Raw genomic sequence first — 11,900 nt, 5'->3', positions numbered from 1 at the left:
CTGTCAGATGTGGGGAATATTTTTTCCCATTCTGTGGGCTGCCTTTTTGTCTTGCTGACTGTGTCCTTTGCCTTACAGAAGCTTCTCAGTTTCAGGAGGTCCCATTTATTAATTGTCGCTATGCTACTGGCGTTATGTTCAGGAAGCTGTCTCCTGTACCAGTTCGTTCAAGGGTACCACCCATTTTGTCTTCTAAGAGGTTCAGTGTGGCTGGATTTATGTTGAGGTCTTTGATGCATTTGGACTTAAGTTTTGTGCATGGTGATTGACATGAATCTATCCGCATTCTTCTACATGCCAGGATCCAGTTATGCCAGCACCATTTGTTGAAGACGCTTTCTTTATTCCATTGTATATTTTTAGCTTCTTTGTCAAAGATCAGATGTTCATATGTGTGTGGGTTGTTTTGGCTATCCTGGGTCTTTTGTTTTTCCATACAAAATTGATTATTGTTCTTTCAAGGTCTGTGAAGAATTGTGCTGGGATTTTAATGGAGATTGCATTGGGTCTGTAGATTCCTTTTGGCAGAATTGCCATTTTTACTACATTGATCCTACCTATCCAAGAGCATGGGAGATCTTTCCATTTTCTGAGGGCTTCTTTAATTTCTTTCTTTGAAAATTCAAAGTTCTTGCAACACAGGTCTTTCACTACAGGTTAGCGTTACCCCAAGGTATTTTATGTTGTTTGTGGCAATTGTAAAGGGTGATGTTTCTCTGATTTCTTTCTCATATGGCATTTTTAAATATGTTTTAATAAAACATTTTAAATGCCATATTCTCTAGATCTCTAAGTATTTGAGGGCTGTCTGTTTAGTATATCTCAGTAGACAAAATTTGTATTTAGTTACTTGCCTTGAGCACATAGGTGGCTACAGATTAGTGTAGGATCTGTGTGGAGAACTGGATTGAAGCTGAGAGGGATGTTTTAATTAGATCCCTCTAGCCTCACTGTAACTGTTTTAATTTAATAGGTTAGATTTATGCCTGTAAAGGACAAAGAGGTAGAGAAAAGTCTCCTTTTGTAATTTACCTTTGTTAACAGGAAGTTTTGGGTGGTATAAATATTTTGTTAATTTGAAATAGACCTTTATAACCTTACATGTTTACAACAATTTAGAAATATTTGAGACTTAGCATAGTTGAATTTAAGTTGCATAGTTAGCTTACATTTATATATATATATAGTTAAATTTAAATCGCATGTACAGAGACAAGAAGATATATCAAACAAGACTGAATAAAAGTACAAACAGAGAAGCAGAGTGTAATCTCTGATTTGCATGTTGTAGAAAACAGACAGGAGATTTAAAGAGACAGAGTAGACTTAAAACTGCCAGTGACAAGAAAGCAGATTCATTGCAGAAGAGATTAGAGACAAAAAATAACAGCAAAAAAGGTCAGCTGAAGCAGGCTAGACTGTCCCTCTACATGGGCTGAGGGGAGGGAGTAACCCATGGTGGGAGGGCCTACAGCTTGGTCAGGTGGTTAAGGTGGCGGCTGCCTTAAGCATGTTCCCCTCTGCCAGTAGCAGTGGCAGTTATCGAGGCAAGCCTAAATTCCAGTGACCTGAGCAGAAACACCTGAGACCTGAGGGCTGTGCACAGTTGATCCAGATCCCAGCCCAATGGGTTTTAGCTCAGCCAGAGACTGCCAGCTTCCAAGTCCCAGTCTCCACCCACGGGAGAGGTGAGGCAAGGGTCCAGCCTACCCAAAGTTTGCCAAGGTCCCGATACTAGGACAGCCTCCATCCATGCAAGAGGAAAGTCAACAGGGTATTGGATCAGCTCTGCCCACTGGAAAGGGGTCACATACTCACCAGGGGAGTAAAAGACTCCTTCTGCACCCACAGGAAGAAATGATGGGAAGGAGACAATACAAAAACACACCTACCAACAGAAAAACCATAATGACACTGCCAGAAACTAGAGAATCTACACCCGTAAGACCTGAACAGTACATTACAGAAGAGGCAAATAAGAAAGACCTTAAAAACAACTTTATGACAATGATAGAGGCCCTCAAAGAAGAAATGAGAAAATCCCTTAAAGACATGGAAGAAAAAACAAACCAAAGAATACAAGAAATGAGGAAAAAAAACAAAAAAATGCAAGAATTGCAAAAAGTAGAAGAAAAGACAAACCAAAAACTTCAACAAATGCAAGAAAGAGAGGAAAAAACAAAGCAAAAATTGCAAAAAAACAATTCAAAAAGTACAAGGGTTGAAAGCTGAAATAGAGACAATAAAAAAGCACAGTCTGAAGGAATGCTGGAAATAGAAAAGCTAGGCAAACGGTCAGGTCCTACAGATACAAGCATAACCAACAGAATACAAGAGATGGAAGACAGAATCTCAAGTGTTGAAGATACACTAGGGGAAATAGATTCATCAACCAAAGAAAATCTTAAGTCCAACAAATCTCTAATACAAAATATCCAGGAAATATGGGACACCATGAAAAGACCAAAACTAAGAATAATAGGTATAGAAGAAGGTGAAGAAATCCACTTCAAAGGGGCAGAAAACATATTCAACAAAATCATAGAAGAAAACTTTCCCAACTTAAAGAAAGACATGCCAATGAAAGTACAAGAAGCCTACAGACTACCAAATAGAGTGGACCACAAAAGGAAATCCCCTCACCACATAATAGTACAAACCCCGAACATACAGAATAAAGAACGAATATTAAGAGCAGCAAAGAAAAAAGCCAAGTAATATACAAAGGCAAACCTATCAGAATCACACCTGACTTCTCTGAAAGTCAGAAGGTCCTGGATAGATATTCTACCAACACTAAGAGACCACAGATGCCAGCCCAGATTGCTATACCCAGTAAAGATTTCAATCACTATAGATGGAGAAAACAAGATATTCCATGACAAAACCATATTTAAACAATACATATCCACTAATGCCCTACAGAAAGTTCTGGAAGGAAAACCCTGACCCAAGAGAGTTAACTACAACCAGAAAAATATAGGCAATAGATAATCCCACTTTACCAACAGCCAAAAGAAAAGAAGTAGAAATCCACATATAATTCCACCACCATCAACTATTCCAAAACAAACAAGAATGAGCAATCAATGGTCATTAATATCCCTCAATATTAATGGTCTTAACTCGCCCATAAAAAGACACAGGCTAACAGAATGGATTCGAAGACAGAATCCATCCTTCTGCTGCATACAAGAAACATACCTCAGCCTCAAAGACAGACATTACCTTAGAGTTAAGGGTTGGGAAAAGATTTTCCAATCAAATGGACCCAAGAAACCAGTGGTGGTAGCAATCCTAATATCTAACAAATTAGATTTTAAAATAAATCAATCATAAGAGATGAACGAGGGCACTTCATACTCATCACAGGAGAAATCCACCAAGATGAAGTTTCAATTTTGAACATCTATGCCCCAAATACAAAGGCACCCACATTCATAAAAGAAACATTACTAAAACTCAAATTACATATAAAGCCTTACACACATATAGTAAAAGACTTCAACACTCACCACTAGACAGGACTACCAGACAGAAACTTAACAAAGAAGCAAAGGAACTAATATAAGTTTTGACCCAATTGGGATTAACAGACATATATAGAACATTCTACCCAAATAAAAAAGAATATATCTTCTTCTCAGTGCCACATGGCACCTTCTCAAAAAAAGACCACATACTTGGCAATATATCAAACCTCAACAGGTGCAAAAAATTGGAATAACTCCATGCACCTTAGCAGACCACCATGTGTTAAAATTAGAATTCAACAACAACACAAATTGCAGAAACCCTACACAATCATGGAAGTTGACTAATGCACAATTGCACCATTCCTGAGTCAATGAAAAAATAAAAAAAGAAATTAAAGACTTCCTAGAATTCAATGAGAATGACGACACAACATATCCAAACTTATGGGACACTTTGAAAGCAGTGCTACGAGGGAAGTTCATTGCACTAAGTTCCCACATGAAGAAACTGGAGAATAGTTACACTACAGAACTAACTGCACAACTGAAAGCTCTAGAACACAAAAAAAGGAAATTCACCCAGGAGGAATAGATGCCAGGAAATAATCAAATTGAGGGCTGAAAACAATAAAGCAGAAACTAGGAAAGCAATACAAAAAAAAATCAATGTAACGAAGAGTTGGTTCTTTGAGAAAATCAATAAGATAGACAAATCTTTATCCAAACTTACCAAATGACAGAGTGTGAACATGCAAATTAACAAAATCAGAAATGAAAAGGGGGACATAACAACGGACACTGAGGAAATACAGAGAATCATCAGGTCATACTTTGAAAACCTGTACTCCACACAATTCGAAAACCTAAAGGAAATGGACAATTTTCTGGATAGATATCACTTGCCAAAATTAAATCAAGAACAGATAAGCAATTTAAATAGACCTATAACCCCTAAGGAAATAGAAGCAGTCATCAAAAGTCTCCCAACCAATAAAAGCCCAGGGCCAGATGGCCTCAGTGAGAATTCTACCAGAAATTTGAAGAACAGGTTATACCAATTCTTCTCAAAGTATTCCATGCAATAGAAGCAGAAGGGTCTTTGCCAAACTCTTTCTACGAGGCTTCAATAACCTTGATACCCAAGCCACACAAAGACACAACTAAGAAAGAAAACTTCAGACCAATATCCCTCATGAACATTGATGCAAAAATACTCAGTAAAATACTGGCAAATTGAATCCAAGAACACATCACAAAACTCATCCACCATGATCAAGTAGGCTTCATCCCAGACATGCAGGGTAGGTTCAACATACGAAAATCCATCAATGTAATACACCATATAAACAACCTGAGAAACAAAAATCACATGATCATCTCACTGGATGCTGAAAAAGCCTTTGACAAAATCCAACACCACTTCATGATAAAGGTCTTAGAGAGATCCGGGATAACAGGAACTTACCTCAACATAATAAAAGGTATATACAGCAAACCAACAGCCAACATCAAACTAAAAAGAGAGAAACTCAACACAATTCCTCTAAGACCAGGAACAAGACAAGGCTGTCCACTCTCTCTGTACCTCTTCAATATTGTACTTGAAGTTCTAGTTAGGAGATCAAGGGGATACAAATTGGAAAGGAAGAGGTCAAACTTTCACTATTTGCAGATGATATGATAGTTTACATAAGTGACCCAAAAAACTCCACCGGGGAATTCCTGCAGCTGATAAATACTTTTAGCAAAGTGGCAAGATACAAGATCAACTGTAGAAAATCAGTAGCCCTACTATATACAGACAATAAAAGGGCTGAGAAAAAAATCAGAGAAACATTGCTCTTTACAATAGCCACAAACAACATAAAATACCTTGGGGTAACACTATCCAAACAAGTGAAAAACATGTATAGCAAGAACTTTGAGTCTTTAAAGAAAGAAATTAAAGAAGACACCAGAAGGTGGAAAGATCTCCCATGCTCTTGGATAGGTAGGATCAACATAGTAAAAATGGCAATCTTACCCAAAACAGTACACAGATTTAACTCAATCACCCATTAAAATCCCAGCACAATTCCTCACAGAACTTGAAAGAACAATAATCAACTTTGTATGGAAAAACAAAAGATCCAGGATAGCCAAAACAACCTTATTCAACAAAACAACATCTGGAGACATCACCATCCCTGACTTCAAGCTCTATAATAGAGCTGTAGGCCTGAAAACAGCTTGGTATTGGCACAAAAATAGACAGATAGACCAATGGAATCAAACTGAAACCCTGATATTAACCCATACGTGTATGAACATCTGATTTTCAACAAAGAAGCTAAAAATATGGAAAAAAAAAGAAAGCATCTTCAACAAGTGGTGCTGGCATAACTGGATCCTGGCATGTAGAAGAATGCGGATAGATTCATGTCAATCACCATGCACAAAACTTAAGTCCAAATGCATCAAAGACCTCAACATAAATCCAGCCACACTGAACCTCTTAGAAGACAAAGTGGGTGGTACCCTCGAACAAATTGGTACAGGAGACAGCTTCCTGAACATAACTCCAGTAGCATAGACACTCAGATCGACAATTAATAAATGGGACCTCCTGAAACTGAGAAGCTTCTGTAAGGTAAAGGACACAGTCAGCAAGACAAAAAGGCAATCCACAGATTGGGAAAAGATATTCACTAACCCCACATCTGACAGAGGGTTGATCTGCAAAATTTACAAGGAACTCAAGAAGCAAGTTTCCAAAAAAAACCAAATGATCTAATCAAAAAATAGGGCACAGAACTAAATAGAGAATTCTCAGTAGAGGAGACTAAAATGGCTGAGAGACACTTGAGAAAGTGTTCAACATCCCTAGCCATCCGGGAAATGCAAATCAAAACAACTCTGAGATACCATCTCACTCCTGTCAGAATGGCTAAAATCAAAAACACCAATGACACTTTATGCTGGAGAAGATGTAGAGAAAGGGGAACACAGGGCTGGAGAGATGGCTCAGGGCTGGAGAGATGGCTCAGCCGTTAAAGGCTAGGCTCACAACCAAAAATATAAGAGAAAGGGGAACACTCCTCCACTGCTGGTGGGAGTGCCAACTTGTTCAGCCACTCTGGAAATCAGTATGGAGATTCCTCAGGAAAATGGGAATAAACCTACCACAAGACCCAGAAATTCCACTCAGGCATATACCCAAAAGATGCCCATTCATAACCAAGGATGTCTGTTCCACTATGCTCATAGCAGCATTATTTGTAAAAGCCAGAACCTGGAAGCAACCTAGATTCTTGTCAACCGAAGAGTGGATAGAGAAAATGTGGTACATTTACAGAATGGAGTACTATTCAGCAGAAAAAAAAACAATGGAATCTTGAAATTTGCAGGCAAATGGATGGCACTAGAAGAAACCATCCTGAGTGAGGTAACTCAGTTCACAAAAAGACAAACATGGTATGTATTCACTCGTATATGGAAATTAGACATAGAGCAAAGGATAACCAGCCTACAATCCACACCTCCAGAGAAGCTAGGCAACAGGGTGGACCCTAAAGAGAGATAAGGGAAAAGGGACAAGATCTCCTGAGCAAATTGGGAGCACGGGAGGTCGGGGGAGTGGGGAGAGAGAGTTAGGAGAAAGAGAAGGGGAGAAGAGGAGAGGGTAGGAGGACATGAGGGAGCAGGAAGATTGATTTTGGGGGAAAAATAGAGGAGAGCAAGAAAAGAGGTACCTTAATAGAAGGAACCATTATAGGTTTAAAGAGAAATCTGGTACTAGGGAAATTTCCAGAGTTCTACAAAGATAACCCCAACTAAGAATCTAAGCAATATTAGAGACACTATCTTAAATGCCCTTCCTCGATAATGAGATTGATGGCTACCTTATATGTCATCCTAGAGCCTTCATCCAGTAGCTGATGGAAGCAGAAGTAGAGACCAACAACTACGCACTGAGTCGAATTCCTGGAATCAGTTGTAGAGAGGGAGGAATGATAAGCAAAGGGTCAAGACCAGGTTAGGGAAACCCACAGAAACAGCTGACCTGAACAAGTAGAAGCTCATGGACTGAGAGCTGGGAAACCAGCCCAGGACCAACCCAGACCCCCTGAATGTGAGTGTCAGTTAGGAGACTGTGCAGTCTACGGGACCTCTGGTAGTGGAACAACATTTATACGAATGGAGTTTGGGAACCCATTCCCCATAGAGGGATACAGCCTATATACACAGGGGGAAGGCCTAGACCCTGCCCCAAATGATATGACAGACTTTGATGATCCCCCTTAGAAGCTCTCAACCTCCCTGTGGAGCAGAAAAGGGATGGGATGAAGGTAGGTGGGGGGCATGGGAGGGTGGGAGGGAAACGGAACTGGCATTGATATGTAAGATCATTTCTAATTTAAATTTTAAAAAGGAAAGAAAAAGAAGAAAAGAAAAAGACCTAAGTTGCATTCCACACTCTCCTGGTAGGATTTCCCATTCAGCATGAGCCATTCTCTACCTACTGTGTGCCTGTTCTAAACAGATGGTCTGGTTTTTATTCAGTGTTATAAAAGTACCTCAAAACTTCAGAAAACATTGAAGAAGAACTTACAGAAAAGAGGTAAGCGTAGGAGGAGAAAAAAAAAAAACAGTACACTGGGGAAAGGATGGGTTTTACAGGACACCAAACAGTCATTTGCCAACTATGTTAATAGCCAGGGATTTTCAAGAGAATTTTTAGGCATTTTACATCCTGATATTAGAATCTTTCAGTCACATGTAGGCATTTTTACTGTTTCTGCTTATGTTTTCAGAAATTGCTTAGGGATTTGGGGGTTGTTGGTGTGTAACACATTGTAATTTTTCCCACTTACAGTAATAAGAAACAGGCTCCAATAACCCCTATCACACAGAACATCTGATTTTTAGGAGCAGATTACTGATGTTAAGTGGGAGGTACCTGTATTTTAGAAACTGGACAGAAAATGACAGAAAATACCATGGCCCTTTAGGAGTTTAGCATCCCCTCAGCAAGCATTCACCCTACTGCTACAGTCATCTATTGTGCTAGGTGGACAGACTGCCATGCAACCTCAATGTCCCTGTCTGAGAAGATCTGAACCAGTGAGTGAGGTGAAAGATTTTCAAGCCTAATTTTGATTACAAGCAATTGTCAACCTCCCCGTCAACTTTAGATCTCAATCTTCCCTGAGGAAAAAAAAAAGACATCTCAAAAATCTCTATCATTTTGGGAATGAGTAAATCCTAATGAAATTGGAAATCTCAAAGGCTTCCTTAGAGTTCAACCTTTACCTTGAACAATTTAAACCACCCCACAGTTTAGTTTGGGAATAGAATGTAGACAAAAAAAAAAATCAAGAGGGATCCATGACTGGCTGAGCTCCCCTTGTCATCTCCTATGCAACACAAGGCTAATGTAACTGTCAAGTGCCTCACTCTCCTGGCCTCCCTGACCAAAGGCAAAAGCTGCTTCCATCCTGCCTGCCGGACAACTAACCGAGGTGGCCTGCAAGTCCTCTGTAGCTACACAGGCACAGAGCCCAGAGCTTGAATTATAAATGTTCCCAGCTCGAAGCCCACCAGCCCACCAGCCCACCACCTCTCCTCAAGTTCAGGCAGGTCTGTTCACCCTGCTGTGTTTAATTTCAAATTCGTGCACAACAAATGAAGAATGGGAAAGATTTGCTCTCCCAGCTATGCAGAGTTTTCATCTGCAGCCTCTGGTGGCTGCACTCACAGGCTGGTCTTAACACCAACCTTCTCCTAGCCCTCCTAATCCTGACACGTATCCCAGAGACTCTTTCTAGTGGCCTGAGGAGATCTGTTTCTAGTTTCAAGGCACTGTGTGAGCACCAAGTCCCACAGACAGGATTCACTTTCTCCAGTCAAGCATTTACCAGTGAGCTGTGATCTCACATTTCTGCCTGCTTACCTTATCATTCTCCCCAGAAATCAGATCATCTTTTTGTCTCCCAACTACAATTCGATATTGAACAGTAAACATCACAGTGCTACAGCATGCGCGACCCTGTACTTACTCCACGTCAGAGTAAAGAGAGGGTGTGATTCAGCTGAAAGACAGTGCCTTTGGGAAGACAAGAGAAAGATCCTTTGGGAAATGTCCTTGTTTTTATTTTTAGCTTGACGTTCATCACATCTCTAACACACCTTGGCTGATGACTGTGCACACACCTACACATAAATACCCAAATACACGTGTGTATACACACTCACAAACACAAAATGCAAGAAACATTTTTGAGATCTTTAGTCTTTGATTTTATTCTTTTTAGCAAGTGAACTATAGCCTCCATAGTCAAATAAACATCAAAAGAGCAGGGTTTCTTCCTTCTTCAGCGGATGCTAAATACAGGCATCCAGATAAGTAAACAGCAGGAAGCCCTAAGCAGCTCAACAAGAAGGACTCCAGAGAATAGGAGCTTCCGAATGGAGGCTCCAGTTAACAGCAGTGTTCTCAGAATCTCATCTTCAAATTGTGATTCCAAAGGGGAAATCCCTCTGGCCCAGCCTGCACATACAATCAATTCTCCACGTTATTTATGTAAAAATCTGTCCTGTTGAATATTCTGGAGGTAGAAGTGACAGCTTCAAAATGAGATTTGCCAAAGCACCCTCCCCAGCCCCCCACACCCCATCCCCAAATGGGAAGACTCAGCAGAACTTCCTCCTTGGGTCTCTTGATTCATTCTTCATCAGAAGCCAGTGGGAAAGGAGTTAAGCTGAACAAGATTCTGTGCTGCACGAAGCCACTAGCTGAATCGCAGCACAAGGAAAATGAGAGGGGGGGCTTGGACCAGAATGTGTGGGCAAGCATAAGACCTCAGGAGACTCTGAGGAGGCCAGCCACAGAAGATCTGGGAAGAGAAGGTGGACCTAATGCAGTGTCCAGGCGGCAGGGTCTGGGAGACAGCAAGGATCTTCTAAGCAAAGGCTCCTGGGTGACATTACCTGCCGTGGCACGTGCAGTATGCATGTCAAGCACAGTGAGCAGATGAGCCTTGCTTTTGAAAGGGAGGAGAGCAAAGAGGTTTTATTTTACGTGGCTTCTGCAGTGTTAGCCAGATGTGTCCTTCCAGCTCCGGGCACATTCCCAGAGGGGCTCCGATCAAGCATGAAGTACAGCATCGTCTACATACAATGAGCTCACCTGAACCTCTGCTTACCTGTGCCCTGCTAGCCTTGCATGTGTTTATCTGTGGTATCTGTGCACATGTGCACACATATTTGCGTGTGCGTGCGTGTGTGTGTGCGTGCGTGTGTGTGTGTGTGTGTGCACGTGTGTGTGCATATGCGTGGGTGTGGGTGGGCATGGTTAATGTCAGGTATCTCCCTCAGTTGCTCTCCACCGTATTTATTGAGACAGGGTCTCTTGCTGAGCCCAGACCTCACTAATTTGATGAACCAGCTTTCCCTGAGGGTCTCCATCTCTGAGTCCCCAATGCTGGTTTACATGAGGACTGCCACACCTGCCCTGCTTTTAGGTGGTGCCAGGCATCTAAATTCCAGTCCTCACACTTGATGGCAAACACTTTATTCATTCAGGCTCCTTAAAGTATGGGGAGAGGATAAAGAGGTAGGGATGGATCTGGAAGGAGTAGAGGGAAGGAGAAGGGCATGAATGTGATCCAAAAGCTTTGCATGAGATTCTCAAGGAATAAATTAAAATACTACAGTTTAAATCAACTCTGAGATATCATCTCATTCCTGTCAGAATGGCTAAAATCAAAAACACCAATGACACTTTATGCTGGAGAGGATGTGGAGAAAGGGGAACACTCCTCCACTGCTGGTGGGAATGCCAACTCGTACAGCCACTCTGGATATCAGTATGGAGATTCCTCAGGAAAATGGGAATCAGTCTACCACAAGACCCAGCAACTCCACTCTTAGGCATATACCCAAAAGATGCCCATTCATACAACAAGGATGTCTGTTCCACTATGTTCATAGCAGCATTATTTGTAATAGCCAGAACTTGGAAGCAACCTAGATGCCCCTCAACTGAAGAGTGGATAGAGAAAATGTGGTACATTTACACAATGGAGTACTATTCAGCAGAAAAAAAAACAATAGAATCTTGAAATTTGCAGGCAAATGGATGGCACTAGAAGAAACCATCCTGAGTGAGGCAACCCAGTCACAAAAAGACAAACATGGTATGTACTCACTCATATATGGATTTTAGACATGAATCAGAGGAGTGCCAGCATACAATCCCACTGCCAGAGAGTCTGGGAAAAAACCTTCATCCAACGACTGATGGAAGCAGCTAAACACTGTACTGAACTCCTGGAATCCAGTGACAGAAAGGGAGAACTGATGAGCAAAGGGGTTAAGACAGGGCTGGTTTAACCCACAGAAACAGTTGACCTGAGCAAAGGGGAACTCTTGGACCCCAGACTG

The sequence above is a fragment of the Mesocricetus auratus genome, unplaced genomic scaffold (assembly GCF_017639785.1).
Source record: "Mesocricetus auratus isolate SY011 unplaced genomic scaffold, BCM_Maur_2.0 Super-Scaffold_100020, whole genome shotgun sequence".
In the NCBI taxonomy this organism is placed as follows: domain Eukaryota; kingdom Metazoa; phylum Chordata; class Mammalia; order Rodentia; family Cricetidae; genus Mesocricetus; species Mesocricetus auratus.
The sequence above is the reverse complement of the archived record's forward strand: the minus strand, read 5'-3'. Positions refer to the sequence as shown.